The sequence below is a fragment of the Terrapene carolina genome, unplaced genomic scaffold (genome assembly GCF_002925995.2).
Source record: "Terrapene carolina triunguis isolate 2854851 unplaced genomic scaffold, T_m_triunguis-2.0 Scaffold402, whole genome shotgun sequence".
NCBI lineage: Eukaryota > Metazoa > Chordata > Testudines > Emydidae > Terrapene > Terrapene triunguis.
Window position 1 is genome coordinate 2,598,707 of NW_020664753.1, and position 19,656 is coordinate 2,618,362.

Consider the following 19,656-nt stretch of genomic DNA (forward strand, 5'->3'; position numbering starts at 1 on the left):
AAAATTCCTGCTGAATGACCTGCCCTGGGAGCGAGTTACCAGTGACCCAGGGCTGCGGCGGAAGGAGGGTGCAGGTGGGGGCGGGGGGGAGAGCCCAGGGCTGGAGCAGCAGGAGGGTGCGGGTGGTGGGGGAGAGCCCAGGGCTGGGGCAGCAGGGGGTGCGGCGAGGAGCTGAGGGCTGGGACGGGGGGCAGCCAAAAATTTTTTTGCTTGGGGCGGCAAAAAACCTAGAGCCGGCCCTGCCTGGTGTCCAACAAACTTATTGGGAACTGAGCACCCAAATCCCCCAAGAGATGCTGAAAATCCTACCTGTGTTCTCTAAAAGAATGTGAACACAAATCCTGCGCTAAGAACCCCGAAAATGGGGAAGAAGCAGCCACGTTACCCCAACTATTATTATTATTCGGGGTGCGATAGTGCTTAGATGTCTCAGCCATGGTCCCAGGCTCCCAGTCCCAGTCCCTGCCACAAAGAGCTGAAGTTCAGTGTCTCAAAGGCATTTAGGCACTTAACTTCCATTGGATTAGGTACCTAAATACCTTTGAGGATCTAGACCTTACAGTCTAAGGCTAGGTCTACACTACAGCGGGGGGTCGACTTAAGATACGCAACTTAAGCTACGTGAATAGCGTAGCTGAAGTGGCGTATTTTAGGTCGACTTACCTGGCTGTGAGGACGGCGGCAAGTTGACCGCTGCCGCGCCGCCGTTGACTCCGCTACCGCCTCTTGCCGCGGTGGATTTCCGGAGTCGAAGGTAGAGCCATCAGGGATCGATTTTATCGCGTCTTCACTAGACACGGTAAGTCGATCCCCGAAAGACCGATTGCTACCCGCCGATCCGGCGGGTAGTGAAGACGTGCCCTAAGTAACCAAGGCAGACTAAACTCTCCAGGGCAGGGACTGTCTTTTTGTTCTGGGTTTGTACAGCGCCTGGCACACTGGGGTCCTGCTCCATGACTGGGGGCTCCTAGGTGCTACCACAATACGGGGGTGGGAGGGAGAGAAAGTGACTTGCCAAGGTCCCACAGGGAATCAGGGGCAGCACTGGGAAATGAGGTTGGTAACAGAACAACAGAGGGAAGCCTGGCTCGAACAGCACAAGCTCTGGGAAGCAGCATGACTGTAAGACATTGATAAGGATTTAATTATGTATCGATTGCTGGTAGAACATTCGCTAGACAAAAGGTGTTTTAATAAAGAGGAATCAATTCCTAACCTCTTTGAGCTGGCTTTTTCAAACCACAAATATTTACACAGGGGCCTTTCATTTCATTCACCATTTAATTAATAGGAAAAACTTGAGATAAACGGCAGGAAAAACAAAAGGCAAAGTAGCCTGCGGCACGAGAACCTTGGTGAATGCTCAGCTGTGATGTGGTCCTTCCACCAACCAGCATGCTGGCTGGCCCCACTCACTTGGCCATCTGTAGAACATGGTGACCTGGGACCATGGAACCAGAGAAGAGGGTGTCCAGGGGCGACTCTGTGGATAACTGATTAATCAAAAAACCTACTGGAGCACTGAGCAAATGGCCTGTTGCTGATATGGTAGTTGCCCTCAGGTCCTGTTAGACTCCAAGGGTAGCCCATCAAAACAGGGCTCCACCTCGATGGGGAAGATGAGCCTCAACCTCAAAATACAGGAGGCAGTGATGGGACCATGCCAGGGGTGTAACAGTCATTCCTCTAGCATCTTGTATGAACCCGGACACCTGATCCACAGGGTGGTGGCTTGATCGACTGAGCCTTCAGAGTCCTGGGGTGAGCCCTCAGACGTCACGGTGGTCATGAAATCCTGAGCCCACTCAGGCCACTTGTCACCCACATGGGGGTTAACATCACCATGCACTAGGCACCTTGGAGCCTTCAACATCACGGCAGTGAGGAGCTCTTTTGCCTAGGCAGAGGCTTCGCTGTGTCCAGACCTCAGAGCCTTCAGGCCACCACCTTCCCACCCACTTGGTTCATGCTGCATCCAATTCCTGGTTGGAAGCAACTGGGCCCCGTCCTGCAGAATCATACATGCAAACCCAGAACCCTTGTCTCTCAGGAGATCAGGAATGATTTATGTTATTCACTGCTGGCCTTGCATTAAGCAGCACATACCGAGGGCACCCTCCCCTCACTCACCACCTTCTCCTCCCACAAGACAACAGACCCAACCAATGGCACCAAGACTCACCCTACATTCCCACCTGGGATTAATCTGCATGTGGCCCAGGGTGGAAAACACATCCCAGCAAACCAAATGAAGGGGAGGGATAGACTTTCACCAGCATGTCCCCCCTAATGAGTCCCCTACTTTTAGAACTTCAGACAACCCCCCTCCCCCCAATCCCCTGGTAACCAGCCTCCCAACCAAGCGCCATCAGCGGGGAAAAATATCCACAAGTTCCTCCAGATAATACAGATGGGGGTGGGCTAGGCCAGGTGCCCTCTTAATGCGACACCTGCACACAGCAGGACTCCCAGGCCTTTGCTGGCAGAGCTAGCGGGGCATCCTGCTTCATCCTTCTCAGATCACCAGCGAGCCACCGTGAGCTGTCAGGGTGCTCCTGGGGGAGAAGCTGTTAATGAGTCTGGTTGCATTCAGTGTATGATCATGACACTTCACTAATCTTCGACTCTCAGGCCCATTGGTTCGGCATGATATTCTCTCTCAAGTTTGATCAGATCCATGAGCTCATGAGGGTGCCTCATAATGGTAGGCATTCTGCTTGGACGGCTCTTCTCTCTCTTTGGAGGAGATACTAGTCTGTTCAGGAAGGGTGGGTGGGATTTCGTGTTCCTTATTCTCACTCCTGTTCCAAAGTTCAGCTCCAGCGTGTGTCTGCATTGCGCCAAGGACTAGCTATCACCCGTTGGAGACCCAGAGTGGGCAATTCTGATAGAAGGTTTTGGGCCGTAGCAGCATGTGTTAGTGGAATGAATATCAGGTCTCTGGTCCTGTCCAAAATAAATAAACAAAATACAGACATTAATTTAATTATCACCAAGATCCAGACAGTGTTTCTCATCCTACCTCCACTTACAAACCCTAGGTTTAGTGGTGCACTGATCCAGAAACCGCGAGTTAGGGGATGATCCCAAACCAAAGTGGTAGCATTCCTGCACATTGATATTCCTTTCTGCTTCCTGCAGTTAAAATTATACACAAAACTTGGAAGCATTTGTTGTGCAAGATAAATATGGCAGGACAACTTTCAGACGTGTACAGGCTGTAATGCTTCCCAGATGCTTACAAGAGTTAATCTACAATAAACCCTGGGGACTTCGACATGAACAACATTTAGCATCGTTATCAGTTCCTCTAGGAAACCTATAGTACCTGGAGCGCTGTAGATTGGTGGGCTGTCCATGACTCCGCTACATTAAAAGGACTTTGCAGGCCCTGGGAATCTGTTTCTGCGTTTCCAGCTGGATGAAAACAGCTATTGTGAAATGGATGCAGATTTCCCTAAATTCTGTAAGTAAAGCAACAAAAGGGAAACAATCTAACCTTTGGGCAAATAAATAGCTCACAGACCCTCAGAGGAACCAGTGCCAGTCCCTCAGTGATGATGAAGCCCAGGATGTGTCGGAAGCACACTATTAATAACGAGTGAGCACTGCGTTGTGAGTCTGTAATTGGATGCAGGGCTTCAGATGAAATTGCTCTTTTGCGTGACAAATGACAATGAGCCTTCAAATCAAGTTACAGCCTTGCCAGGAGCTGACTCATGGATGGGATTGTTCTCCTGGGTAAAGATGGATATTGACTACAGGTGCAAGAAGGCTTCTTTGGCTTAAACTTTGCCTGACATTTTTCCCTCCTTGAACAATGAGGCCACACAATTTCATGGGAATTTAAATCCACTCTGCAAAAACAAGTGTCAAGAGAAAGGGGGGAAAAAGGGAAACGTAAAATTCACTTCAACTTTTTACTTTTCCAATGTTTTCCAACCAAAGATCTTAAAACACTTAAGAAACTCCCCAAATAGTTTATCTAGCTTGCTTTGTTGTTTACCTTCTAGACATTGAAAGCTTTTTTCACCTTATGCTTTGCTCCATTATTTTATTAGGATCAATTGCAATAAAAACACTTTGAGTTTATTTCAGGGGTAGGCAACCTATGGCACGTGTGCCAAAGGTGGCATGCAAGCTGATTTTCAGTGGCACTCACACTACCCAGGTCCTGGCCACCGGTCCGAAGGGCTCTGCATTTTAATTTAATTTTAAATGAAGCTTTTTAAACATTTTAAAAACCTTATTTACTTTACATACAACAATAATTTAGTTATATATTATAGACTTATAGAAAGATACCTTCTGAAAACGTTAAAATGTATTACTGGCACACGAAACCTTAAATTAGAATGAATAAATGATGACTCGGCACACCACTTCTGAAAGGTTGCCGACCCCTGGTTTATTTACTGCTTTCCACGTGACTGCTTCAAAAGCACTTTGCAATTATTAATAATTAAGCTTCACAACCATCTGCAAAGCACAGTAGATACGTCTTCCCCATTAAAGCTGGTTGGATCGTTTTTTGTGGGTAATTTACCCAACATATGTAGCTCCTTGTGTTTTGTTTGTTTGCAAATCATCCCTAAAGCAGCTGTGATTGCTGGGAATGTGTTCATGATTCGTATTGATCACTGAATCAGTTGATCATCTGCACACACAAGGACTGATTCTCATGTACATTGAGGTCACTTTGTGCAGCCAGGATAGGATCCAGAGGCCTTACTGTAAATGAAAATATTAATCTGTATGGCCCAGATCCTTGAAGGTATTTAGGTTCCTTTTTACCTTTGAGGATCTGGGCCTACATTGTTTGCAAACTGGCTTTATATGATTATTTGCTATTCCTGATTCACTCTTCATGTAGTGTGATTGGTCACCTGGCATTGTTTTTATTTTGATTGGACAACGTCAGCTTTATAAAGGGGAGTCTTGTCTCTAGTTCTGATCACATCTTTGATTACTTACTAGTAGTTCTTTGATGGACCTTTCGGGCAAATAATAAAAGAGTTTTTCAACACGACTGCCAGGGCATTCTTAGCACAAACACTCCTGTGGCTGTTTATTCACATTATAATCTTGGTGGTTTTGCTTGCTTTTTTGTGAATAAAGTGTAGTTCACTCAAATGTTCATGGTTAAGTGAGTGAATTAAAGGGAAAAAGAATTATCGGGTTTTATTCTTGTCAATGCTTTTGCTTCTTTAACACTTTTAAAAATGAATTAGCTGGTAACAGCCCGCCTTAAGGAGAGGGTATAAATGCACCATACCCTGTCTATACTAGTTGCTAACATGTTTTTAAACAGCACTTAATTAAAACCTGTTAGCTAACACACCTTTTTCCTGGACTAGACAAGGTCGGTTATTCATTAGCAGAAATGGGAAGTGAACTCAGAGAATGCTGGTTCTTTTCCCCTTTTCTAGCTACAAGATGTAAAGGTGGGGATAGTACCTTCATGGCCCCTTGTGGTAGAGATTGGCACTGCAGGTGTGCCCCTCGATTTCCCCTGAGTAGGGCAGGGATAGGTTCACTTTAACAGCCAAGGCAAGTGGGGAGGAGAAGAAGCCAATGTGCACTAACAAAATGCCATGTTCTCTTTTAATAAGGCTTGAGGACAGACGCAATTACAGCAAACAAGGTCCTCAGCACAGGACCCTGGTTCAGAGCTCCCAAACATAACGTCTTTGAGTTTGTAGGCGCCTCGGAGAACCCATTGCAGTCCACATGGCTTCTACTCCCCGCTCTCTCCTGCAACTTCCTTTTCCTGTTTATACAGCCCATCCCTAGGGTGGCGCAGGGTGTCCTTGATTACATCCCCAGGGGTAGTACTCCATCACGCCAGACCGCACATAGTCACTTACATCCTGGGCCCTGGTTTTGTTCCCGTTGTGCATCTGAGGGGTGAAACCAGATGTTTTGATTGACCTGAATTGAAGAAAAAAAATCACTTTTTCCATGTGAGACAATTTTTGAGAATTTGACTTTTCCCTCCCAATTTGGGATGGGAAATTTTTTTGAACTCTTGAAAATATTCCCAGGAAGGGAAAACCATTTCCTGCCCAGCTCTGGGCCTTATGTCCCAACAAATGTGTGAGGCTAGGGCAGGGCCGGCTCTAGGCACCAGCAAACCAAGCACATGCTTGGAGTGGCACATTTTCAGGGGCGGCAAAAGCCTAGAGCCAGCCCTGGCAGCAGCAGCGCGTCGTGCGTGGGGGGCGCTCTGGGGCCACTGCGGCGCGCGCCGCGGGGGAGCAGCACCTGCACCTTGTGGCTGGACCGGGCAGGCTCCGAACGGGGGACACTTGGGCTGCGGGCCGCCCCGCGGGGCACATGGAGCCGCCTGCAGGTGCCGCAGGGCGGCTGCCCCCCAGCGCTGCAGCGGGGCTCGGCGAAGCGTCCCGAGCCGCCCAGGGACTGCGGCAGGGCGGCCAGAAGCAGCAGCAGCAGCGGGGCCATAGAGGGAAGGGCTCTGCCATGTAGGGCCCGCGTCCCGCTCCCCGGGGCTCTGCTCCCTCTGGGGCTACCCTGCCCCGGCTCCTCATCCCCCTGCTGGGGCGGTCCCCCGGCTCTGCCCTCCCGGGTCCTGGCCGGTCCTGGAGGCGGGAGCCGTGGCTGGAGGGACCCTGGGCTGAGGCGCGGCCCGGGAGCCCCACTGCTTACCCCGACCCTGCCAGCGCTGGACCGGCTGGAGGCGAGGGGGGAGCGAGCGGAGTCAGCATTGGTGGTGGGGAGCCCACGGCTGGGGCGGCAGGGGGTGCGGGTGGGGTGGGGTGGGGTGGGGGGGAGAGCCCAGGGCTGGGGTGCGGGGGGGAGGGCAGTGGTGGGGGGGGGGGTGAGAGCTCAGGGCTGGGGTGGGGGGCAGCCAAAAAATTTTTTGCTTGGGGCGGCAAAAAACCTAGAGCCGGCCCTGGGCTAGGGACCAAAGCGAGCCCCAAAGGTGCCGAACCCTAGACAAGAACACCCTATAACAAATCACTCTGCAGATGAAACTGGGACGGATGTCCTCTTGGCCAACACACTGGAGATTGAACCAGGAACTTCCCAAGCTACAAACTCATGCCCTAGTGCTTAGCTTATCCCTGATAACTTGAATTCTAGGGTGCAGCTACCATGCCCCATCATACTTCATTCGTAGCGTCACGCTGGATAATCTTTCCCCTGCAAAACCTCCTGAGCTGGACCATACCAAAGCCCAAGTAGGTGTCAATGCGAGACACTAGCATTAGCAGGCTAGGAGGCAGGCTGGGCCCCTTTCCACTGTCGCTACTGCTCTGGATTTGGCACCATCTGTAATACAAGCACACGAGCATCCGCCTTTTCCTGGCTCATGGGTTGTTTTGACTTTGTGTGTGTGGCTGGGGCCAGGCTGTGATTAACAGAAGCAGATGGGAGGAACTGTGGGAGACACAGGCAAAGGGAGGCTTTTTTCCCCTCCCCCTCCAACTGAATGGGCCAAATTATCCCTGTTCCTGTGTAGCTGCGATGGGAGTGGGGGAGAGAAGAATGTGCACAAGGCAGCTGTAATTTGGCTGCAGGCACCAGCGAGTGCACAAGCTGGGAGTGTGAGCCAGATCCGCCTAAGGAAGTCAGGACCCTCGAATGGGGGCAGGGCTAGGGTGGGACTATAGCCCCGCCTCCGTGCAGACCAGCAAACACCATAAGGCTGCCGGGGGAGAAGCACTGCTGACACCTTTTTAAAGGGGTAGCAAACCCAAGGCTTAGGGACTTAGCTAAGCACACACAAACCCCACTCTCACTGATCCGGCAGAGCGCTGCCCGGGTCTCTGCAGAGCTCTTGTGGTGGTCCCTAAGCTTCCGGCAGGCCCTGTCTGCAGCATTGGAGTCTGATTTGCAGCTGGTACAGGGGTGGGATGGGGGATCCAGAACGAGTCTCTACTGAGACGAGCTCGGCTGGGTTTCTTGGGCTTGGCCAAGCCGCTTGGATTGTTTTGGGCTCATCTGATACAGCTGGCTGCAGGATCTCAGCTGGGGCAATGCATGGGCCGCAGCCCGTCTGGCAGATGGAAAGGACTCTGCTGAGTGCTTTAGTCCTCACTTGTGTCAGGCTGCCAGACACAGAGCAGTTCTTTGGCAACGGAGCCTTAGAGCTGCTGTCCTCTTCCCCTGGGGGTTTCCAAGGGGTCAGCGACCAGAGGTGAACCTGGGGGAAGACATCAATCCTTTAGCTGTTCACAGCACAGCTATTCCCAAGCATTTCTTTACTCAAGCACCACCAACCACTCCTAGAGAGACCCTCTGCTCCCTGGGTGGGAGTCATGTTGTAGTGTTCGTGCCCGCACTAGAGGTGGATGTAGTGGTCATGGTGACTGCCAAGAGCCACTGTTTAGGTGGGCCACCAGAGGGCATTATGGGAAATCTATAGATGCTCTAGGCTGGCAGGAACTAAAGGTCACTCAATGCCTCACACCCATTGGAGTGGCCCTTCTGTGCCATGGCTCAGACCAGGTAAGAAGGAGACAGGACTACAGCTTTGCACCTTTCCTCACTGTTGCCCAGGGTCCGTGACACAGGGGTGACCATTCTTTTTGAAGGGGCAACTTGCACCTCCTCTGCATGCAACAGGGAGCAGAGAGAAGGACTGTGCCTCTGGCAGCCAAGAGGCTCTCCACTGCCCCCAGCCCAGGGCTGTGCTTTAAAGGCAAGAACTAGCCCCACCAATGCAGGAATAGTGGTGAAGTGCCCAAGGAATGAGTGGGAACAGAGGTAGGAATTGCTTGTGCCACCTGTGAGTGGAATAGTACAACAGCCCCAGGTTCTTGCGACTAGTGTGATGGCAGGAGTCAACAGGTGGCGCTGTTACACACAGTCTTACAAGTTCTTTTTCTTACTGTGGGAGCACGGGTCAGTCTTTGAACAAATGTTTGAATTATTAGTTTTGTGATCCAGTTGATTTTGAGGGGAGCTGTTGCAAATAGCCGGAGAGTTTGCCCCTTGCCTTAATCTAACTAGCGAACCTCTGCAACAGTTCTTGAGGCAGAGTTGCTCCCTGGGAACTGGGCATTGGAGTTTGGCTGATGTCCCTTAAAGAGGAGATTGCCTGATGTGATTTGTGACCACCTTTGTTCCAGGGCTAACGTATGTAATGTACATAAAAAAGTTACAGTAGTAAAATACCCACAGTTCACATCACTGATTTCTCATCCAATGGGGAGCCAGTCAGCAAGGCCTGCCCCTCTGCTATTACATGGCAAAGAGACAACAAGAGTTTGTTTGATGCCAGGAAGGGATGGGACACTAAGGACTGGCATATTTAAGTCTGGATTTGGGCAAATGCATCAGAGAGCACTGGAGAAGGCAGGAGGGCCTTTTAATTACAACTGGGCTAGTTGTTCATGGTGAATAAATGATCAGACAGGCGTAGCCCTTTTCTCATCTTGCTCTGAGATTGGTTTTCTCAGGCTCATGGAGGGTCATGAGGAAAGCTGAGGGGATTCTGAGCGGTGGAGAAGTTCTGAGCTTTGAGGAGCAGCAGGAATGGGAGATGGATTCTGAGCCTGGAAAGGGGAAGGGAGAAGGTTCAGGAAAGGGTGGATCAGAGGCTGCTGGGAGGTGGTTATTAGTGGTGGGGGAGATGGATGGGGGGAAGTGGGAGGGTTCTGAACAAGGGGTGTGGGTGGATTGGGTGGCACCCAGGCACTGGTGGGACTGTGCTCAGAGCCAGGAGGGGGATGGGTGGGTGTGATAGGGTGTTCATCCCCACACTAGCCCAGAAGGGGTTAGTGAGGTTGACAATTAACTGGATAGGCTTCAGCTGAGAGGAATTAGGTGGCCTAAGTAATTTCCTGAATCAGTGGTTCTCAAACTTTTTTTTCGCGGGCCACTTGAAAATTGCTGATGGTCTCAGCGGACCACTTAATGATCTTTTGTTTGTACCGTTGGCTAACTATTGTAAAGCACTTTGGATAAAATCACTATTATAATTTTTTTTAATAATAATTAATGTTTTTTTGTTCTACAAATAAAAGCACACAATTCATATTTTAATATCAGTAGTCTTACCTTTCTAATGTGATGGATGTGCCCTCTTTCCCCCACCACGGCAGCCCCCGAGCTGGGGCTGGGAAGGAGGGGGGTCTCTCCCCCACCACAGCAGCCAGAGAGCTGAGGCTGGGAAGGAGGGCCGTGTCTCCTCGGCAGCCACAGCCCTGGAGCTGGGGAATGTCGCCTCTTTCTCTGGCCGCCACAGCCCTGCACGTCCCAAATCCACCATCTCACTTTACATGTGCGTCTTCTCCAGGGTCCAGACACCGAATTAGTGGAGCCATGCCTCGTTTGTGGCTGCCCAGGTGCGCACCTTAGAGGGAACTATCTGTGGACCACCTGAATGGAGCTCGTGGACTACCAGTGGTCCGCAGACCACAGTTTGAGAACCTTTGCCCTCACTGATGGTGGAGCTGGCAGGGCTAGGATAAAGCCAGGAAACTGGCAGCAGAAAGGAGACTGCAGTGAGGGATCCTACAGCCACTCTTTAGACATTAGAGGGGGAAGGAGGGAAACCTTGGGGAGAGGGTGTAGGAAAAGGCTTGGGAAGATGGCAGCAAGGGGTAAGATGGCGCAGACCTTGGCTGCTGATTAGAAGGTCCCTGAGCTGGAATCTGGAGTAGAGGGCGGGCCCCGGTTCTGCTTCCAGCCATTGGAGGAGTGGCACAGTCTGGGCAGTAGATGGGAAGACTGCCAGAGGCAGTGTGTACAGAGAGATTTTGATACCTCTGGAAGGAGAGGACTAGAGTGACCTGGCTAGAGGGCTGTGTCATGAAAATAGAGCATGCTGGAGAGAGAGAGGGGGCAGGGCACATGAGCGAGTGGCAGAATGGGGTGTCAGACCTGGAGGGAGCTACTCCCCAAGAAGCCAGGAGGAGGGGCCGTAGAGGTGAGTGTACCCCATGACAGTAGGGCTGGCAGGTTACATGAGGAGTGTTGGCTAGTGAGTGGATGTCTGACCCGGGAAAGTGGTGGGACAGGAGACGGGTCAATGAGGGAGCAAGCATGAGGGAACTTGTTGTGCCAGTGAATTGGGTGTGGAGGGGGAAGGCTGGGGGAAGTCCCAGACCAAGAAGACTTAGATCTCTGCTCCCTCTACATGGGAAAAGCCAGCTGGGGCCAGCCTCATCTACATGAATGATTGTGTTGCTCACCCCTAGTTCCGCACGCTGTGTTTTGGTGCCTTAGCTGGAATTTGTCTATGGTCTGAGTGTATCAATACTAAGGGATTGTTACTGTCATTGTTTGCATGAGAGGGCATGGGAATTGGGCAAGACATGCCCTGGAGAAAGTGGGTCACCCTGAGCATACAGGAGGTGGGCTCTGGTTTGGGAACAGGATTCAAATTCAACATGAGAGGTTGGAGAACTCTGTTGACAAGACAGGGCGTGCTATTTCAAGGAGCAGGGACTTTGGATTGGGGCCCTGCTTTGCTCAGATTCCTGCTTGGAAGTTCTGAGCCCCATGTGGAGTGATTTTGGGGGACTAGACTGGCAGCATTGGTACAAAGCTTCCTTTGGACCAGGCCTGCATGGAGCAATGATAGTAGTACAGAGCTGGCTTTATAGTGAGTTCCAGCCAGGGGTGAAAGTAACTTACAGGACTTACTGGTACGGCTGGAGTCCTGAGTGGGGGCGTGGCCTCACCCAGAAGAGGTGTGGGCCTCAACCGGAAGAGGAAGGGCCTCTCAAGATTTAAAGGCCCTGGGGCACTGGCTGTGGCTGGGAGCCTCAGGGCCTTTAAATCACCCTGGGGCTCACAGCTGCAGAGGTGGCTGGGAGCCCCCGGGGCTCAGGGGCAGATTAAAGGGCTCTGGGCTCCAGCCACCGCGGAGCTCCGGGCCCTTTAAATGCCCGTCGCAGCTCCGGCAGCCGGACTCGGGCGGAGATTCAAAAGGCCCGGAGCTCCCGCGGCTGCAGGGAGCCCCGAGCCCTTTAAATCCCCGCTGCGGAAACTGGTGCAGTCTGGCACGGCGTACTGGCTCTTGCCGGTACGCCGTACCAGACCATACCGGCTTACTTTCACCTCTGGTTCCAGCTGGAACACAGAGCTGGCTGCCCAGTGCCCTGACAGGCAGTGATAGTGCTGAGCTGACTTTGCTGTGGGAACCAATCAGAGCAGCTGCAAGGAGAGGTGAGGTCACAGAACTGCCCAGGGAGAGGCCCATTGGAGCGACTGTGGGACCTGGTGGATTTCTCTGGCCTAGGCAGACGGGGAGGCAAGTCATCTCCTGATGGCTGCCAGTCTAACTGGACCAGTGAGTGGGGTTTGGGACTGTGGGACTGTTGTGTGACTAAGTTTTGGACCTCAGCAAACCAAACAGTTAATCCTTGGAGTTGTGGGGTTGATGAGGTTAGGGTGTTCGACTCTGTTGTTTCTAAATAGATATCTAGCTATCCTGCTCTTTTTGCTTGGTTATTCCACCCCCCACCCCCCATTTGCCTTCAGTAAGACTGGAGCACTGGCTCCTAGTTAAGCACATGCTTTGGTGCTTTGCTGAATCAGGGCCTTAATATAAAGCCAATATTGGGCTGGATTTTCAGGGGAGCTGAGAACCCCCAATTCCCACTGACTTCAATGGGAGCTTGCTCAGCCTTCTGACAATCAGGCTAGACTCTCAGAGCAAGGAGGGGCTTGCGGTGAAGTCATTGGTCTGCCGTGCAGGAGACCTGGAGTCATTTTGCAGCACTGGAACTGGCTCCCAGGGTACGCTTGGGCAAATTACTTAGGGCAGGGGTGGCCAACCTATGGCTCCAGAGCCACATGCAGCTCTTCAGAAGTTAATATGCGGCTACTTGTATAGGCACCGACTCCGGGGCTGGAGCTACAGGTGCCAACTTTCTAATGTGCCAGGGGGTGCTCACTGCTCAACCCCTGGCTCTGCCATAGGCCCTGCCCCCTCCTCCCTTTCCTCTGCCCCAGAGCCTCCTGTAAGCTATGAAACAGCTGATCAGGAGGTGTGGGGAAGCTGATGGGGAGCTGCAGACGTATTACTGTGGCTCTTTGGCAATGTACATTGGTAAATTTTGGCTCCTTCTCAGGCTGGTCACCCCTGACTTAGGGCATCCACAATAGCAACTCTTGAATGGACACAGAGCAGTGCACTGTGAGTATCTGTCCTACTGGCCACAGGGTGCCTTGGGAAGGGTTTGTAATGCTTCATGGGGCAGGTACAGCATCACATGATGCAGGTTTCTCAATCCCCTTGTTCCATGGGCATCCTACTAGATTGCCAGCCGCTTTTCAACTGGCCTCATAACCTGCAAGTCAGCCATCTGTGTCAGACAGCATGGATCCCGCACAGCTGTTCAGTATTGTGCTGTGTGCTATAAGAGGATCCTAATGTGGGGAGGCCTTGAAGGAGCATTTTAACACTGAGCCACAGGAATGTTTATTGCTGTAGCTGGCTGAGCCTGGCATTGTTTGTTTGCACCCTGCTATGACCCTTGTAATGACTGCTCTGAGGGCTCCACTGAAACAATGCACACACATCTATTACTATTCATCAAAGACTATCAGGCTTGGAAAGGACCTCAGGTCATCTAGTCCAACCCCTTGCTCAAAGCAGTACACCAGACAGATTTTTGCCCCAGATCCCTAAGTAGCCCCCTAAAGGATTGAGCTCACAACCCTGAGTTTAGCAGGCCAATGCTCAAACCACTGAGCTATTGGCATTGAGGGACCTTTCACTGTAGAAACTTAGGCACCAAATAAATTTAGGCACCTAGAGGATTAGGCAGCAGCCAAGTGGGAGTGTTGTGGATCCTAAAACTGGGACCTAGGCACTTCAATCTGGGGTGTGGGGGCCTGTGTACCTTTGTGAGTCAGTAGTGTAAATCCTCTGTTCCTGTGGCACAAAGCCTTGTAAATAAGTTACTAAGGGGCAGCTCCCCCTGTTTTACCTTGATCACCCTGTTCTGAACCTGCCACCCTTCTCCTTTGCCTTTATTTTTTTCTGCCTCATTGTTCTTCAGGGGAAAGGTGCTGGCCTGACAACTGAGGGGACTGAAGTCCATCACGCATGCAGAGAACAGGTACAGATTCAATCTACCTACACACATGCTTCAGGCAAGCCAGGGTTGGATAGAAAGTTAGGGTAAAACTTTTCAGACAACTCTAGCCACAACTCCAAATCCCTCTGTAAAATGTTACGGCAGCAGCAAACAGGGCAAAAAATAATTGTCTCGAGGACATTGTGTCTTAAAACTCTCCCATTCGTTAAGAAATATTGTGGCTAAAAACTGGTGGCATTTGGATGACCTTCCTCTTGCTGTTCTTCCAGCTGATCCTAATACTCGACTCTAGTCTAAACACAGGTCACTATCAGCAATATACTCTCAAGTGCTATTACTCCATTGCCAGCATCTGGATTGCTACTTGAGGGATCCAATGTAATTTAAAAGGTAATAAATTGAAAGAAAATCAGTCCGTTGATGGCCCTGCCTGTGGTACCGTTTAATTTGGTGTCTTATTCATTTGGGGAGAATGAAATTATCCTATTCATTAGAGGCAGACACTGGTAATGAATGGGGCAGCATGCCGCACAGATGGCATTAATTAAATCCTCATGAGCACAGATAATATCCCAGCAGGAAACAGGAGAAGACGGAAAAGTTTAATGTAAATATGGCAATAATAACAGGGCTACTGGCTGGCTAGGATTGCTGGCACCAGCTGAATGCTTTTTTGCAGGGCAGTTTAAAGAGCAATTATTATTAAAGTTGCCCCAACCAAGATTAGGGCCAAGTTGTGCTCGGAGCAACATGCACAAATAGTATGAGACAGTCCCTCCCTTGAACAGCTTACAATCTAAATAAGCAAGACACCTAAACGGGGAGAGAAGACAGTATAATTATCCAGTTTACAGCTGGACTTAAGGGAGAGTGAGACTAGACATTTCAAAAGCAACTGTGTGACACAGGAGCCAAAGGTCAGATTTATTAAAGTATTTAGGGACAGACCTTTTTAGGCACCTAATGATGCAGACAGGTGCCTACTGGGCTGTACAAAGCACCTAAGTAAGTTGCCCATCCTGGATGCTGTTTCTTGTGAGTAGATTACTTTACTGTAAACATTCTTGCTACTGATGGGCCCAGACCAAATCTTTGCAATGGGACAGCCCCAGACTTTTGGGAACAGGAGTTTGGGATCCGAACCCTTATTCAGATCTGAATTTCATAGCTGGTCCCAGTGGGTGAGATTCTGGGCATCTCAGAGGCACAGCACAGGGCTCACCATCCAGGGAGAGGGGAAGCTAAGGTGGTTTTAAGTCCCTTTGTGCCCTTCTAGTTCTGGCCTGTTATTGGGGCCAAAATGTTCCCTGGTGCAACTTATGCAGCCCATCTCCTCCCACTCCTAACAGGTCCTTTCTATCCCTGGAATTCTGGGGCTAGTTACAGCTGTCCTGAGCCCTGCCTGCTCCAGGAGGATTCTCCTGGGTACAGTGTATAGGGGCTGTAGCTGGAGGGAAATGTTCTGATGGGGTTGAGGCAACATTTTGGACCCATACACCCCCAAACATTGTGAGTGGGATGAGGGGTACAAAATTTGGCTCTACAATAACAACTGGATTTTAAATAGAGCTTTTCACCTGTAGATCTCTCAGCACTTTAAGCAAAGTAAGCATCATTAGCCCCATTTTACATATGGGGAAACTGAGGCACAGAGCGGGACATGACTTACAGAAGATGACCCAGCAGGCCAGAGAACTCAGGTCTGCGGATTCCCTGTCCAGTACACTGCCTCTGTTTATTACACCATTTTCTTTTCTTTACAACATGCTGTTTTCCTAATGCAGCTGTAAGAAAGTGCTTTTACAAAGAGGTTAAAGCTGTAATAGCCACAAACTGAATGACATCAATATCCATAAAAAAACAACCATTTCAGGGCACTAATTTAATCAGCAAGCTAATTGCAAGTATTGCATCTCAGAACATTTCCAGCCATCTGCAGGAAGGAAATGTCATAGTGCTCGAAAGGCATCATGTATATAGGATTGTGTCTTGGTGACAAATAAATCTGCAGTAGGGAGTTTTGGAAGTCACAAGCGTATTCATTGAACACAGCCCTCTCCTTTGTCAATCTAAGGTACTTGCATAATCCCCATTACCATAGCATCTGAGCACCTCTCAGCCTTCAATTTATTATCTTTCCAATACCCTTCTGAGGTATTATCCCCATATTACAGATGGGGAAACTGAGGCACAGAAGATTAAATTCATTCCCCATTAGGGAAGTTTTTGCCATTGAATTCAGTGTGGCTCAGAGAGGCTACGTGACTAGCCTCAGGTCACAAACGCCCATCCTTACGCCTCACTTTTCATGACCCCTAGCTAAACATTTCCATTTCCCAAGCATCTCTTCATCAGAACAGAGGATAAGGTCAAGGAGTGAATGGAACAGGATGAAGAGACCCCTCCCCACACACACACGCACCCAGAGTTGGTCACCCCATGTCAGGGCTGAGACAGTTACAGGGCAGTGTGGTGGAAGCTTGCACTGCCACTGCCTATGTTGTATCTGAACTGAGGCTAAATAGAGAACTTTATTCTCTAGAGCAGGGTTTCTCAAACTGGGGTCTGCGAGGGTACTCCAGGGGGTCCGCGAGTCATGTCCGGGGGGCCACTGGCCACGCTGATCAACTCCTCCCCTTCCCTCCCAGTGCCTCCTGCATGCAATGGGGGTCCTCCAGTTGCTAAAGTTTGAGAACTGCTGCTCTAGAGCCATCTCTCTGGCACCTCTTACCAGCACCAAGTTAGGTAAAAGGTAAATACACTTTTTTAAACTAGCTGTTATGGCCGAAGTCCCCAGATAGCGCGGTTACATGTAGTATTGCAAATGTAGAGTATGCTTATAAAAATTGTCGATGACTTGAAGCTGGGAGAGGTTGCAAGAATTCAAAATGACCTTGACAAATTGGAGAATTGGTCTGAAGCACTAAGATGAAATTCAATAAAGACAGATGCAAAGTACTTCACTTAGGAAGGAAAAATCAAATACTCAGCTACAAATTGGGGACTAACTGGCTAGGTGATCGTCAGGGCCGGTGCTACCATTAAGGCAAACTACGTGGTTGCTTAGGGTGCCAAGATTTGGGGGTGCCAAAAAGCGGTGCCCCCAATTTTTTTTTTACAGCATTCCTGGGCTGGGCTGCCGGCGGCACGCTGACACATGTGGCTCAGACTCCCTCTCCCAGAGCAGTGGCTGCTCCACTTCTCCTGCCTCCCAGGCTTGCGGCGCCAATCAGCTGTTTGGCGCTGCAAGCCTGGGCGGGGAGGAGAATTAGAGTGGGGGCGGCATGCTAAGGGAGGAGGAGGAGCAGAGGTGCGCTGGGGGGGGGAGCTGCCGCACGGCTCCCTGGGGGGGGGAGCTGCCGCGGGGGCGCCTCAGGACGGGGGGGAGCTGCCGCAGGGGGGCGCGGCGGGGGTGCGGGGGGTTTCTGCGGGGCGGGGGGGGGGGGGCGCAAGGTGGAACTTTCGTCTAGGGCGCGAAACTTCCTTGCACCGGCCCTGGTGATAGTACTGCCAAAAAGGAGCTGGGGCTTATAGTGGAACACAAACTGACTATGAGCCAACAATTAACATTTTACCAGCAACTAACCAGTGGAACAATTTACCACAGGTCGTGGTGGATTCTCCATCACTGGCAATTTTTAAATCAAGACTGGATGTGTTTCTAAAAGCTCTGCTCTAGGAATTATTGTGGGGCAGTTCTCTGGTCTGTGTTCAGGGGAGGCTCTATGTATTTTGCTGCCCCAAGCACGGCAATCAGGCGGCTTTTGGCGGCGCGCCTGTGGGAGGTCCGCTGGTAACGTGGATTCAGCGGCATGCCTGCGGGAGGTCCGCCAGTCCCACGGCTTCGGCATACCTGCCACCGAATTGCCGCTGAAGCCGCTGGTCCGGCGAACCTCCTGCAGGCGTGCCGCTGAAGGCTGCCTGACTGCCACCCTCACAGCGACTGGCAGGCTGCCCCCGGCGGCTTGCCGCCCCAGGCACGCGCTTGGTGCGCTGGTGCCTGGAGCCGCCCCTGTCTGTGTTACACAGGAGGTCAGACTAGATGATCACAGTGGTCTCTTCTAGCCTTAAACTGAATCTATGAATGTGATGCAGCTGTGAAAAAGGCTAATATTCTGGGGTTTATTAACAGGCGTGTCATGTGTAAGACACAGGAGGTAATTGCTCTGCTGTAACTGGCACTGATGAGGTCTTGGCTGGAGTACTATGTCCAGTTTGGGGCACCACACTTCAGGAACAAATTGGAGCAAGTCCAGAGAAGAGCAACAAGAATGACAAGAGGTTTAGAAAACATGACCTATGAGGAAAGGTTGAGAGAAGTGGGCATGTTTAGTCTGCAGAAGAGAAGGCTGAGGGAGGAGATGGTAAGTCTTTAAATATTTAAAAGGTTGTGATAAAAACAATAACGAGGAGTCCGGTGGCACTTTAAAGACTAACCAATTTATTTGGGCATAAGCTTTTGTGGGTAAAAACCCCACTTCTTCAGATGCATCGAGTGAAAATTACAGATGCAGGCATAATTTTCACTCCATGCATCTGAAGAAGTGGGTTCTTTACCCACAAAAGCTTATGCCCAAATAAATTTGTTAGTCTTTAAGGTGCCACTGACCTCCTTGTTGTTTTTGTGGATACAGACTTACAGGTCCTCCGGGGCCACTGCCAGGGGGAGTGCTGTCTTCTCCTGCAGCAACCCTGGGGTTGGGGGAGGGCTGTCAGCTCCTGCAGTGGCCCTGGGGCTGGAGGATCTGTCTCTTCCCCCTCGCTATAATGAACCCCTGACTATACTGAACAAATGACTTGGATGTTAAAGCGAGGGTGTACTGTGTAAGGATAGCTAAACACTAGAAAAAGCTAACATGGGAGGTTGTGGAATCCCCATCACAGGAGGTTTTTAAGTACAGGTGGACAGATACCTTTCAGGGATGGTCAACGTTTACTTGGTCCGACTTCAGCACAGGGGGTTGAATTAGATGACCTCTCGAGATCCCTTCCAGCCCTCCATTTCTATGATTCTTTTTCTTAGCAAGCGAGCAGTGTTCAGTCTTTGAAGAAAGTGTTGTATCATTGATGGGTTTCTGCTGTGCTTCTCATCAGGGGAGCTGTGGCAAGCAGCAAGGGCATTAGCTGCCTGCCTTAATCTCTGTAGTCCTTGACATGAGTTGCTCCCTGGGAACCAGGAATTGGTATCTGGGCTGAGATCCCTTAGAGTAGGGTTACCATATTCAAACATTTAAAAAAAGAGGACACTCCACGGGGCCCCGGTCCCGCCCCCGGCCCTGCCCCAACTCCGCCCCTTCCCCGCCCCCGGCCCCGCCCCAACCCCACCCCTTCTCCGCCCCCATTCCAACCCCTTCCCCAAAGTCCCTCCCCCAACTCTGCCCCCTCCTCTGAGCACCCTGCATTCCCCCTCCTCCCTCCCGCTCTGATCTTGGTTGGGGGTTGCTAAGTGCTTCCCTGCTCCCCACTCGCCCCGCAGCCCCTATGCCCTTGCCTGCCCTGCTCCTCCTCGCCCTGCAGCCTCTGCACCGCCTGCCTGCCCTGCCCCTGCAGCCTCTGCGCCCCCCCGCCCCTGCAGCCTCTGTGCCCCCTGCTCCCCACTCGCCCTGCAGCCTCTGCGCCCCCTGCCTGCCCTGCC